Source organism: Muntiacus reevesi, chromosome 3, assembly GCF_963930625.1.
Source record: "Muntiacus reevesi chromosome 3, mMunRee1.1, whole genome shotgun sequence".
NCBI lineage: Eukaryota > Metazoa > Chordata > Mammalia > Artiodactyla > Cervidae > Muntiacus > Muntiacus reevesi.
Genome location: NC_089251.1, coordinates 187,860,942 through 187,881,309, shown reverse-complemented (window position 1 = coordinate 187,881,309; position 20,368 = coordinate 187,860,942). Strand labels below are relative to the sequence as shown.

Sequence of the window (20,368 nt, the reverse complement as noted above, 5' to 3'; positions counted from 1 at the left end):
TTGAGTGACAGCGGCCTTCCCCGCCCCCTCTGGTTCTAAGCTAAGAAATAAGGGTTCCTGCAAAATTGCACAGTACAGAGGAGGTATTCTTTGAGGTCTGAAGTGCGGATGGCGAACGCCCTCGTTTGCGTGTTAAAAACAAGAAGGAATGGAGAGCTGCTGTTTTCTTTATCGGGTGATTTCGGCCTCCCTAGACTTCAGGCCCTATCATCAACTCATGCCTATCTTGCTTCCCAACGCTTAGCTCTACAGTAGACCATATTCGCAGGTCTATTAAAAAAATGCAAACGTATAAATATGTAGTTCTTGCAGTTCTAACAGGAACAATGAAGGAATAAACAAAGAGTAATTTCCTTGTGCTCTCTTAGACAAGTTTTCATAGCATCCTTGAAAGTCAGGAAGTAGTTTTCACAGGACTTGAAGTGAGCAGAGAATGTTCTTACGATAAATATTCAAATATAAAATAATCGTTAGATAAAAAGCATCAGTTGCTTCCGGTGAAAGAAATACTAAATTAATTAATGAGGTCTTTATTGGGACTTCTCAGGTGCTGTGGTAGTAAAGAATCTGCCTGCCAATGTAGGAGACCCAAGAGACACAGGTTCGATCCCTGGGTTGGGAAGATCCCCTAGAATAGAAAGTGGCAACCCACTCCAGTATTCTTGCCTGGAACATTCCATGAACAGAGGAACCTGGTGGGCTACAGTCCCTGAGGCTGCAAAGAGTTGGACCCGACTGAGCACAAGGCACATATTTGCCTTTATTATGGCAACAGTATTTTCTGAAAGGATCACCAGGACATCAAAATCCAGATGAACTAAGGTGGAAAAGAAATCTAAAGCCAGAATACTTTGAATTGGTATCACCCAAGCAAATTTTTGGAGAAAGAAATGGCAACCTATTCCCGTATTCTTGTCTTGAGAATTCCAAGGACAGAGGAGCCTGGCAGGCTACAGTCCATGGGATGCAGGGAGCTGGACATGACTGAGGGACCAATACTGTCACTTTCACTTTACAAGCAAATTTTAGGTTGTTTGTAATTATGCATACAAATGTACTTAAGTGAGTGAGGTCACCCAAGGATAAGAAACATAAGAGGCTCTCCATTTATTTTTTGTTTTTCTCCTTTAAACAGAGAAATGGGAACAAGAAATATTTTATTTTTTAAAAAAATTTTTGGTTATACTGCATCTTTATTGCAGCACTTAGGCTTTCTCTCATTGCCCCATGGCATGTGGGATCCTGGTTCCCTGACCAGGGATCGAGCCCACATCCCTTGCAATGAAAGGCAGATTCTCAACCACTGGATCACCAGGAAAGTCCCCAAGAACCATTTTCTATTTCTCATTTTTCCTGAAGAATACTGTGGTATAAGTGTGACAATAGGCAGCAACTTATACTTTCCCTCTGTTAAGAGCAGACAGTAGAAAAAGATGGGCAGGATTGTCAGACAAAATGCACACACCCACGTCTAAAGGGGCAGCATGGTTCAGCTAGAGCTGATTGCAGACTTTTAGGAATATTGGCCCAATATAATCAAATTCTCAACTTTGTTGAGATATAGTGGGAATTCTGATTATTTATGTGAAAATTTTTTTCCAGTATTCTGAACCTTTTCATAAAACATTCTGTAATCAAATAAAATATATATTTCAGCGTTTGTAATAGATAATAATTTCAGCCATCGAGTATTAAAGCTGGAGAAAGCCTAACAGAAAAGCTAGCTCTATTTCCCCATATGACAGATGAAAAAAATCTGAAACCCAAAGAAGCATCATCAAAATCACACAAATAATTATGAGAAGCTCAGGTCCAGGTGACCTAATTCAGCATCTTGATTTCTTCCTTTATTTCATTCAGCAAATACTTACTGATGCTCTGCCCTGTGCTAGGTGCTGTGTGAGGCACTGCAAATCTCAAAATGAGGACACAGTATTTTCCCTCAAGGAGTGAGATCTTTCCCAGAACACTGTAAGAGATGCTGTGATAAAGATTTACACACAGCACCAAGGGAGCCCAGAGATGAGGATCACTTATGGGAACAGGAACCATTCCAAAAAAGGAAGAGTTACTAGAATCCTGAAAAATGTGTGAGAGTTTACTGGGGAGACAAGATGGGAAAGGACATTCCAGTCAAAAGGAAGAACACATAAAACATAAAATCATAGGCAAATGCAAACTCTCAGGGATCTCTTATGACTTTAATTAGATAAAGCAAAGTGGGTGGGATGGAGGGGCATGAGACTAGAAAGTCAAATGGAATTTGCATAATGAAAACATGAAAATCAAGTTTCATGAATACCTAATAGGAGTTAAAGTATGAAAGCAAAGGTGTGATGTGCTCATAATTCCATCGTACGAAGAAGACTTTGGAGAATGGGGGAAAATAAAGAGAAATAAGAGTGAGAGGAGCTTCCCAGATGGCGAAGTGGTAAAGAATCCATCTACCTAATAGAGTTGTGCCAAGAGAATGCACTGGTCATAGCAAACACCCTCTTCCAACAATGCAAGAGAGGACTGTACACATGCACATCACCAGATGGTCAAGACTGAAATCAGATTGATTATGTTCTTTACAAGCCAAAGATGTATTATGCTCCATACAGTCAACAAAAAACAAGGCTGGGAGCTGACTGTGGCATAGGTCATGAGTTTCTTATTGCCAAACACAGAATTATATTGAAGAAAGTAGGGAAAACCACTCAGAGAAGTCAATGGCATCCCACTCCAGTACTCTTGCCTGGAAAATCCCATGGATGGAGGAGTCTGGTGGGCTGCAGTTCATGGGGTCGCTAAGAGTTGGACACAACTGAAGCGACTTAGCAGCAGCAGTAGCAGCAGCAGGGAAAACCACTATACCATTCAGGTATGACCTAAATCAAATCCCATATGATTATACAGTGGAAATGAGAAATAGATTTAAGGTAATAGCTCTGATCAACAGAATGCCTGATGAACTATGGATGGAGGTTTGTGATGTTGTACAGGAGACAGGAATCAATCCCCAAGAAAAGGAAATGCAAAAAAGCAAAATGGCAGTCTGAGGAGGCCTTAAAAATAGCTGTGAAAAGAAGACAAGCAAAAAGCAAAGGAGAAAAGGAAAGACATACCCGTTTGAATGCAGAGTTCCAAAGAACAGCAAGGAGAGATAAGAAAGCCTTCCTCAGTGATCAATGCAAAGAAGTAGACGAAAACAATAAAGTGGGAAAGACTAGAGATCTCTTCAAGAAAATTAGAGACACCAAGGGAACATTTCATGCAAAGATGGACTCAATAAAGGACAGAAATGGTATGGACCTGACAGAAATGTTATGGACCTGACAAAAACAGAAGATATTAAGAAGAGGTGGCAAGAATACACAGAAGAACTGTACAAAAAAGATCTTCACGACCCAGATAATCATGATGGTGTGATCACTCACCTAGAGCCAGACATCCTGGAATATGAAGTCAAGTAGGCCTTAGGAAGCATCACTATGAACAAAGCTACTGGAGGTGATGGAATTCCAGTTGAGCTATTGCAAATCCTAAAAGATGATGTTGTTCAAGTGCTTCATTCAATATGCCAGCAAATTTGGAAAACTCAGCAGTGGCCACAGGACTGGAAAAGGTCAATTTTCATTCCAATCCCAAAGAAAGGCAATGCCAAAGAACGCTCAAACTATCACACACTTGCACTCATCTCACATGCTAGTAAAGTAATGCTCAAAATTCTCCAAGCCAGGCTTCAAAGTATGTGACCCATTAACTTCCAGATGTTCAAGCTGGTTTTAGAAAAGGCAGAGGAATCAGAGATCAAATTGCCAACATCCACTGGATCATTGGAAAAGCAAAGGAGTTCCAGAAAAACATCTATTTCTGTTTTATTGACTATGCCAAAGCCTTTGACTATGTGGATCACAATAAACTGTGGAAAATTGTGAAAGTGATGGGAATACCAGACCACCTGACCTGCCTCTTGAGAAATCTGTATGCAGGTCAGGAAGCAACAGTTAGAACTGGACATGGAACAACAGACTGGTTCCAAATAGGAAAAGGAGTACATCAAGGCTGTATATTGTCACCCTGCTTATTTAACTATATGCAGAGTACATCATGAGAAATACTGGGCTTGAAGAAGCATAAGCTGGAACCAAGATTGCCAGAAGAAATATCAATAACCTAAGATAGGCAGATGACACCACCTTTATGGCAGAAAATGAAGAAGAACTAAAGAGCCTCTTTATGAAAGTGCAATAGGAGAGTGAAAAAATTGGCTTAAAGCTCAACATTGAGGAAACTAAGATCATGGCATCTGGTCCCATCATTTCATGGCAAATAGATGGGGAAACAGTGGAAACAGTGGCAGACTTTGTTTTTTTGGGCTCCGAGATCACTGGACATGGTGACTGCAGCCATGAAATTAAAAGACGCTTACTCCTTGGAAGGAACGTTATGACCAACCTAGATAGCATATTAAAAAGCAGAGACATTCCTTTGTCAACAAAGCTCCGCCTGGTCAAGCTATGGTTTTTCCAGTGGTCATGTATGGATGTGAGAGTTGGACTATAAAGAAAGCTAAGCACAGAAGAATTGATGCTTTTGAACTGTGGTGTTGGAGAAGACTCTTGAGAGTCCTTTGGACTGCAAGGAGATCCAACCAGTCCATCCTAAAGGAGATCAGTCCTGGGTGTTCATTGGAAGGACTGATGTTGAAGCTGAAACTCCAATACTTTGGCCACCTGATGGGAAGAACTGACTCATTTGAAAAGACCCTGATGCTGGGAAAGATTGAAGGTGGGAGGAGAAGGGGATGACAGAGGATGAGATGGTTGGATGGCATCACCAACTCAACGGACATGAGTTTGACTAAACTCTGGGAGTTGGTGATGGACAGGGAGGCCTGGCATGCTGCAGTCCATGGGGTTGTGAAGAGTCGGACATGACTGAGTAACTGAACTGAACTGAACCAATGCAGGAGATTCAGGAGAACTTGCTCTGATCCCTGGGTCAGTAAGATCCCCTGGAGAAGGAAATGACAACCCACTTCAGTGTTCTTGCTTGGAAAATCCCATGGACAGAGGAGCCTGGCGGCCTGCTGTCCATGGGTACATGACTTATCACACACACATGGAAGAGTGAGAGAGAGAGGGAGGTTTGACTACCTAGCAGGCTGCTGCGATAGGCGTATCCCCCCATTTAAGAATCTCTCCAATATCAGAGATATTGAAGGACTGCAGTAAGGCAAATACACTAGAGAAGAGGAGGTGAGGACTGCTTTGAGAAATATTTAAGAAGACTTGAAAATCAGTTAGATATGGAGAATGAAAGAGATGACTCCTTTTTTTAAGACACGTAACTGTTAAGCAGAACATGATGTAGCTGAGATCTAAGACAGATAAAGCTGATAAAGCAATTGCAGTTTGAGCAGGGAGGTGGGGAAATGAGGGGGCAAAGTGATGATATGTTTAGCTTGGGAGTTTCTGCGTTGAAGATTCTGGGGATCTGAGATGTGTGGTGTCTTTTAGGTACTTGAGAATGTGAGCTGGTGTTCCAGATGGGAGCTCTGCTTGGAGCTATGGGAAGAGATGAGGTCACTAACCATAAAGATGGGGTGTTGTGAATTTTCTGTGTCTAAGGAAGGGCAAAGAAAGAAAACCCTTGAAAACGAGTAATCAGAGAGATCGGAAGTAAACCACGAAAAGGTGTAGTGAAGAATGAAGGAAAACATTTCCAAAAAGGAGGGAATGACAGCACATGTCACAGGAAGTTCAAATAAATTAAGAACCAAAAGTTGTGCATCAGACTTAGGGTTTAGGAAGTGACTGGACTTTGGAATTTAGGAAGAGGCATTTCAATAATTCAAGAACCTATCATTGCAGGGAATTTATATCTGTGTGACATCTGCTATACTTTCCACATCCTATCATGTTTGGTAGAATCCTGGGCTGTGGTTGGGGCAAGCACAAAGTACATAGAAGTGGAGGCTTGGTGGCCTCTTCGGGTCCCCTGTTAATTACTGACTGAACCGGAACCAAAGCTCAACTGTCTGAATCCTGGGTTCCTTCCAACTTCCCATATGTTAAAATATATTATAAATGGATTTCTTCCAGCTCTTTTGAAAACTAAGATTTCACGCTTTTGTATATCCTTTGCATTCAAGTGAAAAAATAGATATACTTTAGGTAGCCTTGCAAAATTTAGAGACACAGAAGATAAATGAAAGTGTTCCTGATGTTTATGGTATCCTATCTGAGCACGACTTAGCGACTAAACAACAACAAATCTGAACATCAGCCTGCTTCTTAGTGGATTCTTCACCTGCTGAGCCACCTGGGAAGGCCCTAGTAAAATTCAGCCAGGTGCCTCGAATCCAGTAGGGCTCAAAAATTCTGTTGATTTTACAGGTTATCTTTTCACTTCTTGCAAAACAAATTCTTTATATTTGCAGAAATTACCTGTGTTTGAAGTCTTGTGACTTGGATTTTTCAGGGCTAGCAACTTTGGGGATTTGGGTCTTCTTGGAAAGATTTTGAAGGGCAATCAGAAATAAGTGTCTGAGTGGGAATTGCTATCTGCATACTAGTGTCCGTATTAATATAAATACTACCTAAATAACCTTTGCCATGCAGGCTAGGGAACTCTTCACTGCTGTATCTCCAGTGTTTAGAATAGTAATTCTAGTGAACAGAAGGAGATAATTGCCCATTCACGTGATAGCCCCTGAATTAAAAATTTTTTAAAGGACCACCATGTGATCTTGTGGGACAGCTAGATAAATAAAAGACACAAAAAGAAAAATACAGCAAGACAAGGAATTTATGGATAAATGAGAGGTACAAGAGTACTTGTGAAAGTTTGGTTTTATTAATGGGAAAACCACAGCTGTTTTAAGAAATCTGTCCTAGATTAAGAGGCAGCTGAAATTAATATCTAATAAACAAGTTTGTTTCATTGTGCCTTGTTTTTAGGCACCCCTCACCTTCCTTTGCAGTCTCTTTGTTTTCTGAGACCACCCTGTGCCTAGTTAAATGCCAAGCACAGAGCAGATTTTGCTCTCACTTTTAAACATAGAGCTAATAGACAACCCAAAGAAATCTTGCATGGACAATTACAGCATGACAGCCTGACAAGTGGTATGTTCATTTCTAATTTTACCTCCTAAATATTGTCATTATGTGGCCTCTTATCTCCATCTCTCCTGGTCTGTGTCCCAATCCTCTGGCATCTGTACCTCCACTCCACTCAATGTCATTATTCTCAAAGCCAGCACTGAATATTTGAAGCACAAATCTGAAAATATTACTTCAGGCTTCATGTCATCACCATAATTGCCACTTGCCCGCAAATGTACTTTTTAGAAATAAAAGTGCATGGAATGGGCAGGGGTGAGGGATTGTGTAAGGTTGGAAGAAGGAATCATAGACGGGGTCTGCCTTCTTTCATTTAGCAGCATGCATTTAAGATACATGCACTCTATTGTATGAATCAATAGTTTGTTCTTTTCTATGGCGAAGTAGTATTCCACTGTCATTATGTAATGCTATTCTGTCCCCTATTGGTTGTTCCCAATTTGGGGCAATTACAAATAAAACTTATATATGTGTGCAGGTTTAGATAAAAGTGAAGTAAAGTGAAGTGAAGTTGCTCAGTCGTGTCTGACTCTTTGAGACCCCATGGACTGTATGTAGCCCACCAGGCTCCTCGGTTCATGGGCTTTTCCAGGCATGAATACTGGGGTGTGTTGCCATTTCCTTCTCCAGGGGATCTTCCCGTTCCAGGGATCAAACTCAGGTCTCCTGCATTGTAGGCAGATGCTCTACTGTCTGAGCTACCAGGGAAGCCCTCTCATTTTCAATTCACTTAGGTAAATATCTAGAAGTGGGATTGTTGGGTTGTATATGTTTAATTTTATAAGAAACTGCTGAATTGTTTTCTAAAGTGGTCATATAATTTTGCATTCCCACCAGCAATGAATGGGAATTTCTTTTGCTCTAATTCCTTGTCAACCTTTGATATTGTTAGATTTTCTTTTTTAATTTTGTCTATTCTAATAGATGTATAGGTTTCCCTGGTTGCTCAGAAGTGAAGAATCTGCCCGTAATACAGGAAATACAGGTTTGATCCCTGGGTCAAGAAGATCCTCTGGAGAAGGAAATGGCAACCCACTCCAGTATTCTTGCCTGGGAAATCCCATGGACAGAGGAACCTGGCAAGCTACAGCCCGTGAGATCACAAGAGTTAGACATGACTTAGCGACTAAACCACCAAACTAATAGGTGTGTAGTGGCATCTCACTGTGGCTTTAATTTCACTTCCTTAATGATAGTGAACATGTTTATATGCTTATTTAAAATCCATATGTCTTCTTTACTGAAGTATCTGTTCAAATCGTTTGCCCATTTTTTTTTTCTTAGATTATCTCCCTATTTAGGGTTTTAAGAGTTCTTTATATTTTCTGGGGCTGTAACAAATGTGTCATTTGCAAATATTCATCCTACTTTGTTAGCTTGTCTTTTTTATTTTCCTTCCAGTGTCTTTCACAGAGCAAAAAATTTTAATTTCTATAAAATCCAATTTGCCAAATTTTTCTTTTTATAAATCATGCTATTGTTGTTGACTCTTTTCATTACCAAATCCAGAATTATACAGATTTTCTTCTAAATTGTTTTCCTAAGGTTTTATAGTTTTACCTTTTACATTTAGATCTACAATACATATTAACTTTTATTTTTGTATGAGGTGTATATCAACGTTTTGATTTCTTTTTTTTTTAATATGGATGTCTTAATTGTTTCAGGATCAGTTGTAGAAAAGATTTTTTTCTCCATTGAGTTGCCTTTGCACTGTCAGCTAGAAATTGGCATGTGCTGTGGGTACTTGCCTCTACCTCTACAAAGACTAAATCAGGTCCTGCTATAGCTGCTGACCTTCAACATCCCTCTGAAAGGAGTTCAGGGTAGTAGAGAAATGAGGCTCTCTGTGCTTTGGGAAAAACTGGCAGGACAGGTTTTCAGATAGATGTTCTCAGGAGGTGATTTTATGAGCCCAATTTTTGTAGCTCCTCATATCTAGAAAAGCATTAAAATCCTTCATGGTGATGACTGTTTCTCATGACTAGCAGAAAACTTCATGAGATTAGCAAAAGCCTGCTGGAAAAACATGTGCCTGATTGCATGTATGCTCCTTTCAACAAAATCATATACTTGCTGTTCTCCCCCACTGCCTCTTCGGAGCAGTTTCTCAGAGTTATCTGAGGTGCTGTCTCCCGGTCAGCAGTCCTCATTTTGCCCCACATAAGACTCAATTCGCAACTCTCATGTTGCGAATCTTAAGTAGACAGCACTCTTGTCAAAAGTCAACTGGAGGGGAAAGTGAAAGTAAAGAATTAGTTGCTCAGTCATGTCCAACTCTTTGCAATTCCGTGGACTGTAGCCTTCCAGGCTCCTTCCTCTGTCCAAGGGATTCTCCAGGCAAGAATACTGGAGTCAGTCGCCATCTCCTACTCCAGGAGATATTCCTGACCCAGGGATCGAACCCAGGTTTTCTGCATTGCAAAAAGATTCTTTACCATCTGAGTCACCAGGGAAGCTTTCTCAGTTGAAGAGAATTAACACCTTAACAAAACCGAAACTTTCAATTCATGAACACAGTGTATCTCTACGTTTATATAGCTTTTCTTTTATTTATTTTTAATAAGTGTTTTATCATTTTCAGCATACAAATCCTGAACATATTTTGTAAGTCATATGTAATATATTCATTTGTTTGGATGCTGTTATAAATGTATTTTTTATTTAAAATTCCTCTTAATCTTAACCAACATGTATGGATCATTCCATTCACAATTAAAGTATGTTTGAATTAAATCTATGATATGTTTCAATTAAAGTCTACCATCTTTCTAATTGGTTATTTAGTCCTTTTATTCTTTTTTTGTTCACCTTTTTCTTTCTTTCCTGGGTTTAATTAAGAATTTTTAATAAATTTATTTTATTGACATATATCTCTTTTAGAAATATTTTGTCTCATTTTTAAAATTAATTTGAGCCTTGGTAAATGTCACATTGTACTTGAAAATATGTGGGTTATTTTCAGATACCTTTTTATGTTGATTTCTAACATAATTCCACAGTGATAAGAGAACAGACTCTGTATATTTTGCTATCTTTAGACCATGAAATTTTTGCACCTTATTTTACATCCCTGGATATGTTCCAGTGTCTCCTAGATTATAGTCTATGGGAAATTGAATAGAATTTATATCCTACTTTTGTGTGAAAATTGTATAAATCTTATTTATATTGAATTGGTTCATAGTGCTTTTCAGGTCTATGAATATCCTTCTACTTTTCTGTCTTTTCATTCTATTAATTTTTAAGAGCTTGATATTGAAACTCCAGCTAAAAAATATTAATTTATCTACTTAAAAAATAATATATAGTGAAACTATATGTAACTTTCTTCTGTATTTTCTAAGTATCCTGTAAATGTGTTGTCATACTTTCATAATTTAAAAAATAAGAAAGAGATAAAAATTAATTTGAGCCTACCTTCAGGTAATATTTCTAAGGATTATAGTAGCGTCTTCCTAATTCCTCCCTGTCTTTCCTTGTGCTGTTATTGTCATACATTCCACTTTAAATATGCTATAAAAACATATGTATTTTACGGTTTTAATATAGTCATCCATATTTTAGAGCAATTTAAAATGAGAAAAACATTTGTTTTACCTTCATATATTCCATTCCTGAATCTCTTCATTTCTTTGAGTAGATCTAAGTTTATGGTTTATGTCATATTGCATATACCGTAATGACTGTTTTTATCTTGGGGTGAAAAAGGCAAGGAACGCAGAACGGGATGATTTGTATTTATGACAGATGTAGCAGTAGAGAAAAAAGCTTTTTCTTTACTCTCTTGGCTTTGCTGGAGGCTCAGTTGATAAAGAATCTGCCTACAATGCAGGAGACTGGGGTTGGATACCTGGGTCAGGAAGATCCCCTGGAGAAGAGAATGGTCATCCACGCCAGCTCTCTTGCCTGGAGAACTCCATGGACAGAGGAGCCTGGTGGGCTACAGTCCGTGGGATCCCAAAGAGTTGGACACGACTGAGAAACTAACACTTTAGGTTCAGCAGCTGGGCCTTGTGAACTAAATTAACAGAAGACTGATTAACAGGACAAAAGGTTTAGTTTGCATGAATATTGGGGCAAACAAAGGAAGTCACTGGTTTGTTACATGTTAACAAACAAAGATAGAAACAAAGGTTTTATGCTTAACTCCACAGGGGAAAGGTAAGGAGGAGAAAAAACTTCTTAGAAAAACAAATAGGTTTCTTTAGGAAAGACAAATAGGTTTTCAGGACAACAGACTGGCGGTAGAAAAGTTTGCGTTAATATTTGTCTATATAGGCATAAATGGCCTTAAAACTAAAACTCCTTTGAGGAAGCGACTTGGGGTAGGTTTACAGCCCATAAAGCTTCCCAGCTGGCTCAGTGGGTAAAGAACTCACCTGCCAATGCAGGAGATACGAGAGATGCGGGTTCAATCCCTGGGTTGGGAAGATCCCCTGGAGAAGGGCATGGCAACTCCAGTATTCTTGCTTGGGAAATCCCATGGACAGAGGACTGGCAGGCTACAGTCCTTGGGGTCACAGAAGACTCGGACATGACCTAATGATTAAACAACAATACAGTCCATAAGGTCGCACAGAGTGGGACACTGCTGAAGTGACTTAGCACGCACATAGTTGAGTTCTCCATTCTTGGAGTAGATGAGCCCTGAAGAGGAATTTTACAGCACCCTAATTTACCAGAATTTACTGCTTTTAAACAGATATGAGAAGCTTTGAGAAAGCTTTCTTTTTTTTCTTCTTTCTTTGCATCTGTTGAACCTCAAATGCTTTCAGCTTAAAATATTCTTTATACCAAAGTAGTCTCTATTTTGGGGTGCTGATTATCTTCATAGAAAAATTTATAAGTTCTTTATTAAAATCATGAACACAAAGAGAGTGACAAATGAACAGAAAATACGTGCAAATTCTAACACAAATGGTTCACAGCCTCATCACTTATAAGACAAATCTCATATGGAGGAGGCTATTGATTCTCCAATCAAATTCCCTTTAACTGCTACTGGAATCAAACCACAGTGGCTGTATTTGTTAAAAACAAATCACAACTATCTTCTCTGGAGAGTTAGCCTTGACTCAAGATGAGCTGTTCCATTCAGAAGCCCGCATGCCCTGACCCCATAGACTCAGTCAATGACTGACTGAACTGAACTCCTGGAGTTGTTGTAGAACTGATTCTCTGGTGCAAACTCTGCTCCAGGACTTCCCTGTGGGATGGACTGAAGCTAGTCTCTAGCTGAGACCACATTCCTAGCTTTTTCCCTGGCTCATCCTCCTTTCCTTATTCCCTTTCTCTTCTACACTTTCTTCTCACCTTCTCTTGTACCCCAGTTCAACTTCTGCATCTAGAGACACCAACCTAAGACATCACACTAGAAAAAGTAGCAAAAGCTCAGAAAAGACAACTCACAGAAGAGTCTTAGTCCAAGCTTCCCAAAAAGGAGAGCCTAAGGCAAAATTTTATATGCTAAAACTTTTTTGATAATTGAAATATGTTTGAAACGTACTGTGTAAGTTTAAGGTGTACAACATGCTGACTTGATGCTTTTTGTATGGCACTATGATTGCCATTGTGGCATTAGCTAAGACCTCCATCACGTCATGTGATCACCATTTCTTTTTATGGTGTTAGCAGTGTTGAGATGCATTTCTAAGTCCAAGATAGAGACATTCCTGTGCAGGAGGCCATGTCAGCAAACCAAAATTTAGGTAACTTTGCATGTAGAGACTAGAAGCTCTGCAGAAACCTAGACTCATGATTGGGAGGCAGAGAGACGCAGCTGTGTTGGACTGTTCCTGGTGGTTGGATCTCCTGGAAACAAATGGCTGAAATTACCTGGGACTGAGCGTATAGAAGAAATCAAAATAGCCAATAATCATACTTGAAAAGCCAATAAAAGTACAGAAGGAAAAGCAAAATAAAGCAAGCTGTTTTGTGGTTGTTGTTCTGACCTGTTAAAAAACAAATCTGGACTTAGTGAAAACGGAATTTCCTTGAAAGTTACTGCAATGGAGAGAAAGGAGCTGTTGCAGAGAGGAGAGCCTTTAGATCACAAGATCTCTAAGGTCTTCGGAGTTAGGCAATAGGCCGTTTCTTTACTAGAGAGGAGGAAACGAGGCTAAGAACTAGGTGTCAGGACTGGGAATGAAGGGGAGTGACAAGATCAGAAAGTGTTTTCTCCGGAGGCCAGTCCTTTCTCGGGAGAGGCTGTTAGGGAGGGGCTGGCCGTTTGTTGGAAGGCTGAGGATAGACCAAAGTTCAGGCACCTGGGGGAAAGATGGAATCTTAACTGATGCTTGAACAAAGCAAGCATTTTGTTCTGATTGATTTGTAGAGACTGGAAGTTCAACCAATCATTTATGAGGCTAAGAATGGGAATTTGAAACTAGTCTGTCCCACCGTGTCATACATAAACAAGGAGGGCATCTATGATCTTACCTGTGTAAGAAAGGGCTCAACACTGTCACACACAGGAGACTGGGATTATAGGAATGGTATTACACAGTGCTAACAGGGTAGACATGTGGGGAAATGGACGCTCCCTTACAGTGAGGCAGCTCGATAAATTGACACAGCCTTCCTGCAAACTTTTAGATGCAATGTACTAACTCCTCAGCCCATCAACACCTTTAGAAATCTATACTGAGGAAATGCCTGGACAAGTGTGCTGAAATGACATATCACAATATGATTTTAAGTGTCAAGCATTTGGGAACAAAATAAATATCTGTCATTGGAATTCCCTAAGGATATTTGCACACAGACAACAGTGTGGCTTTAATAAAGACAATGGAAAGGCAGACCATTGTGTGGTGATTCAGAGTATGCTCTTTGGAATCAGGCTGCCTGAGTTCAAACCCCAGCTCTAGCACTTACAGATATGTAATCTCGGGCAACTCTCTTACCTTTTCTGTGCCTCAGTTTTCTTACCTGTCAAATGGTACAAAAAACTCCAATTATAAAATAAAGTCCTGGAAATGCAATGTATAATATGGTGACTATAGTTAAAAATAGTGTAATGTATATTTGGAAGTTCCTAAGAGAACAGATCTTAAGAGTTCCCATCACAGGAAAAAAATTGTAGCTATTCAATAAGTGTGAACTTAACTTATTCTAGTAGTTACCTCACAGTATGTACTTATATCAAATCATTATGTTGCACACTTAAAGCTAATAAAATGGTATATGTCAATTATACCATTATACCAATTATATCTCAATTTTAAAAATCTGGTGTTAATTAGAATGGACGATTATTGAAGACTGTTAAAGGAAAAGTGTACATGTTAAAAACATTGAAGAAATTCTTATAACAGTCACTCAGTTAGTTAGGAAATAATCCAGCTGAGCCATGGCTTTGAATATTCGTAGTTATAACCTTCAGTGGGTATTCTCAAAACTTGCTAAAGCATTTCCCCTCCAAGTTCTTTTTTCCTTGTTGAAGTCATCGATATAATTTTGATGCCTCATTTTTTCATAAGCCACTGAATTAACGAGGTAGAGAAAGGGACTAAAAGTCTGTCTGCAGATAGTTACAGAAAGAGTTGAAGACAAAGACACAGGTTTGTTGAAATTCTAGTTTTGCCACCTATTTCCCCTAAATTTGCATAAATTACTCAAAGTTTGTGTACTTTATTTTCATAAGTCAAGTAGAAATCATATTACCTCATACAGTTGTTTTAGTGATTAAATGAATTAACAATGTAAACATTTGTGAGAGTGCACAGCACAGGGTACGTACTCTGCATGTGTTAGTTCTTGCTACTGTAGGCGTCGTGGCCAGGATTAAAGCAGCGTGCATAGATGTTGACCTGGCTTCAGGAAAGGCCTCGGGAGGAGGAGGGTTTTGTGATGCTGGGATGTGAAAGAGGAAGAGAAACTGAAATGTGCAGTGGGGACGGGGAATCACTTTTCTTTCTGTTTCCTTCATCTTTTCCTTTGTTTATCTATCATTTGCCTTTTGCTCTCTGTTCCTCTCATCTCCCCTCATCTCATGTTGTCTCATTTTATTTTCCATTTGGACCTTTCTTGGGATTCACTGAAGTGCCATGATCAATGATTAGATTAAACAAAAATGCATTATCGATTTCTATTTGATAGATTATTGTGGATTAATAATGAAATACAATGAGCCATTGTGACCTTGGGCTTCCCCAGTGGCTCAGTTGTGAAGAATCTGCCTGCAACGCACAAGATGCATGCAAGAGGTACAGGCTCGATCCCTGGGTCAGGAAGATCCTCTGGAGAGGGAAACGGCAACTCACTCCAGTATTCTTGCCCTGGAAAGCCCATGGACAGAGGAGCCTGGTGAGCTACCGTCCATGGGGTCGCAAAGAGTTGGGCACAGCTTAACGACAAAATAGGACCTTGGTTTAGTTGAAAGAATAGCCTTCCTAATAGTTCTTCCTAAGGCGTCTGGATCACACACATAAATAGGACTGGAAAACACTGGGTGGGAGGGGTTTGGAGACAGTGAACAGCATCTTGGGGTCGCTGTACTTGTCAGAAACACTGTCACTAGTGTAAACTGTAAGCACGCTGTGAAGCAACAGTGAAAAGTGCCAGAAGCAGCTGAACGTGTAAGTAAAACCACATGGGCAAATCGACACGTGTGCAATCTGCCTTTTTCTCATACAGACAACAAATGGAAAGCCAGAGAGTTTGAAGACGGGTTCAGGGTGAGAGAAATTAGAAACCCGAATACAACCTGTCCTTATTCACTGCAGAGTCTCTGACTGGAGAACTTTCTGCAATAAAACCAACCTGCCTCTCCCAGGGACCCCCCACCCCGTCCTTGTTCCCCGGAGTGCTCCTCCTCCCTCTCTCGAGGTCTTATCTCAGCTCTGTAACTGTTTACTTGGCCTCTCCCAAACTAGACCACGAGCAGGTTAGGGGTTGTGACTTTTATCTGCATTCTTAGCACAAACATGGATGCCTGGCTCTAGAAAGTGCTTAGCAAGCGTGAGTGGAAAGAATGGACCTGATTTTTCTGATTCGGCTGAGAGCATTTTCCTTTCTACCGGGGCTACTTCCCCTGGGGCAGTATTTCTCAAGGAATGTTCTGTGGAATGCCAGAATCATTTGTGGTGCCTGACTTAAAAAGCACATTTCACCACAGTCCTACAACTTCTGGGTGTGAGGCCTGAAATCTTAAGCACCTCATGTGATTTTGAACATGAAGACAAGTTCAAAAATCTTTCTTTGACTTGTTTGTATGGAGGGGTACCTTGGAAGGGAGAAAGTGGGTAGCCTCTAGCTGGCATGCTTGCAAAGTGTTTGCTGTTCAGTTGCTATATCGTGTCTGATTCTTTGCAGCACCGTGGACTGCGGTCAGCCAAATTCCTCTGTCCCTGGAATTCTCCAGGCAAGAATACTGGGGTAGGTTGCCATTCCCTTCTCCAGGGGATCTTCCCCACCAGGGATCAAATCCGGGTCTTCTGCACTGCAGGTGGATTCTTTACCATCTGAGTCACTGCAGAGACTCCTTTCAAAGTGTTTGGTATGGAGCTTATTTTGGGGAGGGGGTTTGGTGGTGATGTTTTGAACAAACACTTACTTTTCTGAGCTTTAACTTAATCTTGTTTGGTCAGCCCAGTATTGCTCAGAGTGACCACTAAGGGGCGGCAGAGTACAGGGAAAAATGAAAGTGTCACAGAATGGAGACGTTATTACCCTTGAAATAGAGCAGTAAGAAAGACCTGCCAAGAAATGATGAGTTAAGATGCCTCAGTCCCCTTATACTTTTACTTACTATTTCAGGGATTTAGACTTCAAGCATCATAATTTATACTTTTGTTAAATGAACAATTTCTCGATTATGTGGCAGAAGAAGGAAACATGGACGTGTCAGATGGTCATTTTATTGGGTAAACTGGCTTATGAGTACATGCGTGCACCTACCTTGGGAATCCGAGGAGTAACTATGAGATCTGTTCTAAGGAGGAGACTTAGATTTATGCCAGTGGACCAGTGAGGACTTAAATAAGGATAAACTTCAGAAATAAAAGTAAAAATGAATTGATTTAACACTCACGGACTAGTAAGACCTGAAAATGCCACAGACATATATACACACATGCCGCAGATATACATTTATAATTCACAGATTAGCAAAGCTTATGAATTACAGAGTATAGACATATAGACAAAATATACACATACACACAAGTGTGTTCACCCAACTTTTTTTAAAGAACCTGTACTTTCAACAGAGGCCAAATCTATGGTACGAGATAAGTGTGCTGCGTGTGCTCATTTGCTCAGGTGTGTCCAACTCTTTGTGGTCCCATGAACTGTATCACACTGGGCTCCTCTGTCCATGGAGTTTTCCAGGCAAGAATACTAGAGTGGGTTGCCATTTCCTTCTCGAGGTTATCTTCCAATCCCAGGGATCGAATCCACATCTCCTGTGTCTCCTATACTGGCAGGCAGATCCTTTACCACTGAGTCACCTGGAAAGTCAACAGTATGATGGCAGTAAAGTAAGCAAGTAATCTAGTCTCTAGTTCAATTAAGATTCAGGTTCAAGGTTGTAACTTTTCATGGTTAAATGAAGTTATATATAGTTACTATTGTTTGGTGCTATTCATGGCGTTCTCAAGGTATTAATTCAAGTCTATGTTTCAACCACTAATGCAGAAGAAGCTGAAGTTGAATGGTTCTATGAAGACCTACAAGACCTTTTAGAACTAACACAAAGAAAAAGAAAAAAAAGACATCCTTTTCATCATAGGTGACTAGAATGCAAAAGTAGGAAGTCAAGAGATACCTGGAGTAACAGGCAAGTTTGGCCTTGGAGTACAAAATGAAGCAGGGCAAAAGGATAACAGAGTGTTGCCAAGAGAACGCGCTAGTCATAGCAAGCTCCCTCTTTCAACATTTAAGAGATGACTCTACACATGGACATCACCAGACAGTCAATACAGAAATCAGATTGATTATATCCTTTGCAGCTGAAGATGGAGAAGCTCGATAAAATCAGCAAAAGCAAGACCAGGAGCTGACTGTGGCTCAGATCATGAACTCCTTATTGCCAAATTCAGATTGAAATTGAAGAAAGTAGGAAAAACCAGTACACCATTCAGGTATGACCTAAATCAAACCCCTTATGATTACACAGTGGAAGTGATAAATAGATTCAAAGGATTAGATCTGATAGAGTGCTTGACGAACTATGGACGGAGGTTCATAACATTGTACAGGACGTGGTGATCAAAACCATCCCTAAGAAGAAGAAATGCAAAAAGGCAAAATGGCTGTCTGAGGAGGCCTTACAAATAGTTGAGAAAAGAAGTGAAAGGCAAAGGAGAAAAGGAAAGATATCCCCATTTGAATGCAGAGTTCCAAAGAATAGCAAGGAGAGATAAGAAAGCCTTCCTCAGCGATCAATGCAAAGAAACAGAGGCAAATAACAGAATGGGAAAGACTAGAGATCTCTTAAAAACAATTAGAGATACCAAGGGAACATTTCATGCAAAGATGGGCACAATAAAGGACAGAAAAGGTATGGACCTAACAGAAGCGAAAGATGTTAAGAAGAGATGGCAAGAGGGGCGTGGCCCGCGTGGCCGCCTGAGCGGCAGGACTTCGCCTACTCAGTTGTGTCCCGGTTACCTCGGGCCTGACTGACTTCATGTCTGACAGACTTCGTGTCTGACTGACCTGCCGCCCGGTGTCCTTACGGGCCCCCCCTCTCCTCGCCCCAGCCTTCTTCCGGCTGGTCGGGTCCCCGGCTTCCATCTCCCAGCCTGAGCGGGTTCCCGGTCCCGCCCGCCGTCCTCCGGGGGGCCCTGGGTGAGCCCCGGCCCCATGGCGCTGCAGGCGCCTTCCGCAAGATCCTGTCTCACTTCCCCGAGGAGCTGAGCCTGGCTTTCGCCTGCGGCTCCGGGGTGTACCGCCAGTCGGGGCCCAGCTCAGACCAGAAGAATGCAATGCTGGACTTCGTGTTCACAGCCGATGACCCCGTCGTCGCATGGCATTCAAAGAACCTGAAGAAAAACTGGAACCACTACACTTTCCTAAAAGTGCTGGGGCCCAGGATTATCACTGCTGTCCAGAATAACTACGGTGCTGGGGTTGATCACATGTGACGGGAGGCTTATCAAATACGGAGTTATCAGCACCAGTGTTTTGATCGAAGATCTCCTCAACTGGAATAACCTGTACAATGCTGGTCGACTCCAAAAACCAGTGAAGATCGTGGCGATGAATGAGGATGTGGCTCTGCGCTCAGCCCTGGATCAAAACCTAAAGAGCACTGTGACGCGGCTTTCCTCATGCTCCCGGAAAGCTTTTCTGAGGAAGACCTGTTCACAGAGATCGCCGGGCTGTCCTACTCACGGCTGGCAGCCATCTTGAGACCTTCCAGTATCCGACAGAGCACCAAAGGCGTTCTCACAGCCGGTCTGAAGAAACCAGTGGTTTATAGCTCACTCAAACTGCATAAAATGTGGAAAGGATGGCTGAGAAAAACGTCCTGACTTTGCTGGCTTTTATCTGTTTTATGTTTAGTTGAATAAAATGGTCCTTTTTGACAGAAAAAAAAAAGAGAGAGATGGCAAGAATACACAGAACTGTACAAAAAAGATCTTCATGACCCAGGTAATTATGATGGTGTGACCAGTCACCTAGAGCCAGACATCCTGGAATGTGAAGTCAAGTGGGCCTTAGGAAGCATCACAACGAACAAAGCTAGTGGAGGTGATGGAATTCCACTTGAGCTAGTTCAAATCCTAAAAGATAACTCTGTGCAAGTGCTGCACTCAATATGCCAGCAAATTTGGAGAACTCAGCAGTGGCCACAGGACTGGAAAAGGTCAGTTTTCATTCCAATCCCAAAGAAAGGCAATGTTAAAGAATGCTCACACTACCACACAATTGCACTCATCTCACACACTAGAAAAGTAATGCACAAGATTCTCCAAGCTAGGCTTCAAGAGTTCGTGAACTGTGAACTTTCAGATGTTCAAGCTGGATTTAGAAAAGGCAGAGGAACCAGAGATTAAACTGCCAACATTCATTTGATAATAGCAAAAGCAACAGAATTCCAGAAAAACATCTACTTCTACTTTATTGAGTATGCTGAAGCATTTGACTATGTGGATCACAACAAACTGTGGAAAATTCTTCAAGAGATGCGAATGCCAGACCACCTGACCTGCCTAGTGAGAAATCTGTATGCAGGTCAGGAAGCAACAGTTAGAACCAGACATGGAACAACGGACTGGTTCCAAATTGAGAAAGGAGTACATCCA

General features: G+C 40.8%; 1 pseudogene; it reads left to right on the top strand.

Annotated features, from left to right (window-relative positions):
- Positions 1-108: 108 nt before the first annotated feature.
- Positions 109-19,594, top strand: LOC136164180 (phosphatidate cytidylyltransferase, mitochondrial pseudogene; annotated as a pseudogene).
- The last annotated feature ends 774 nt before the right edge of the window (positions 19,595-20,368 follow it).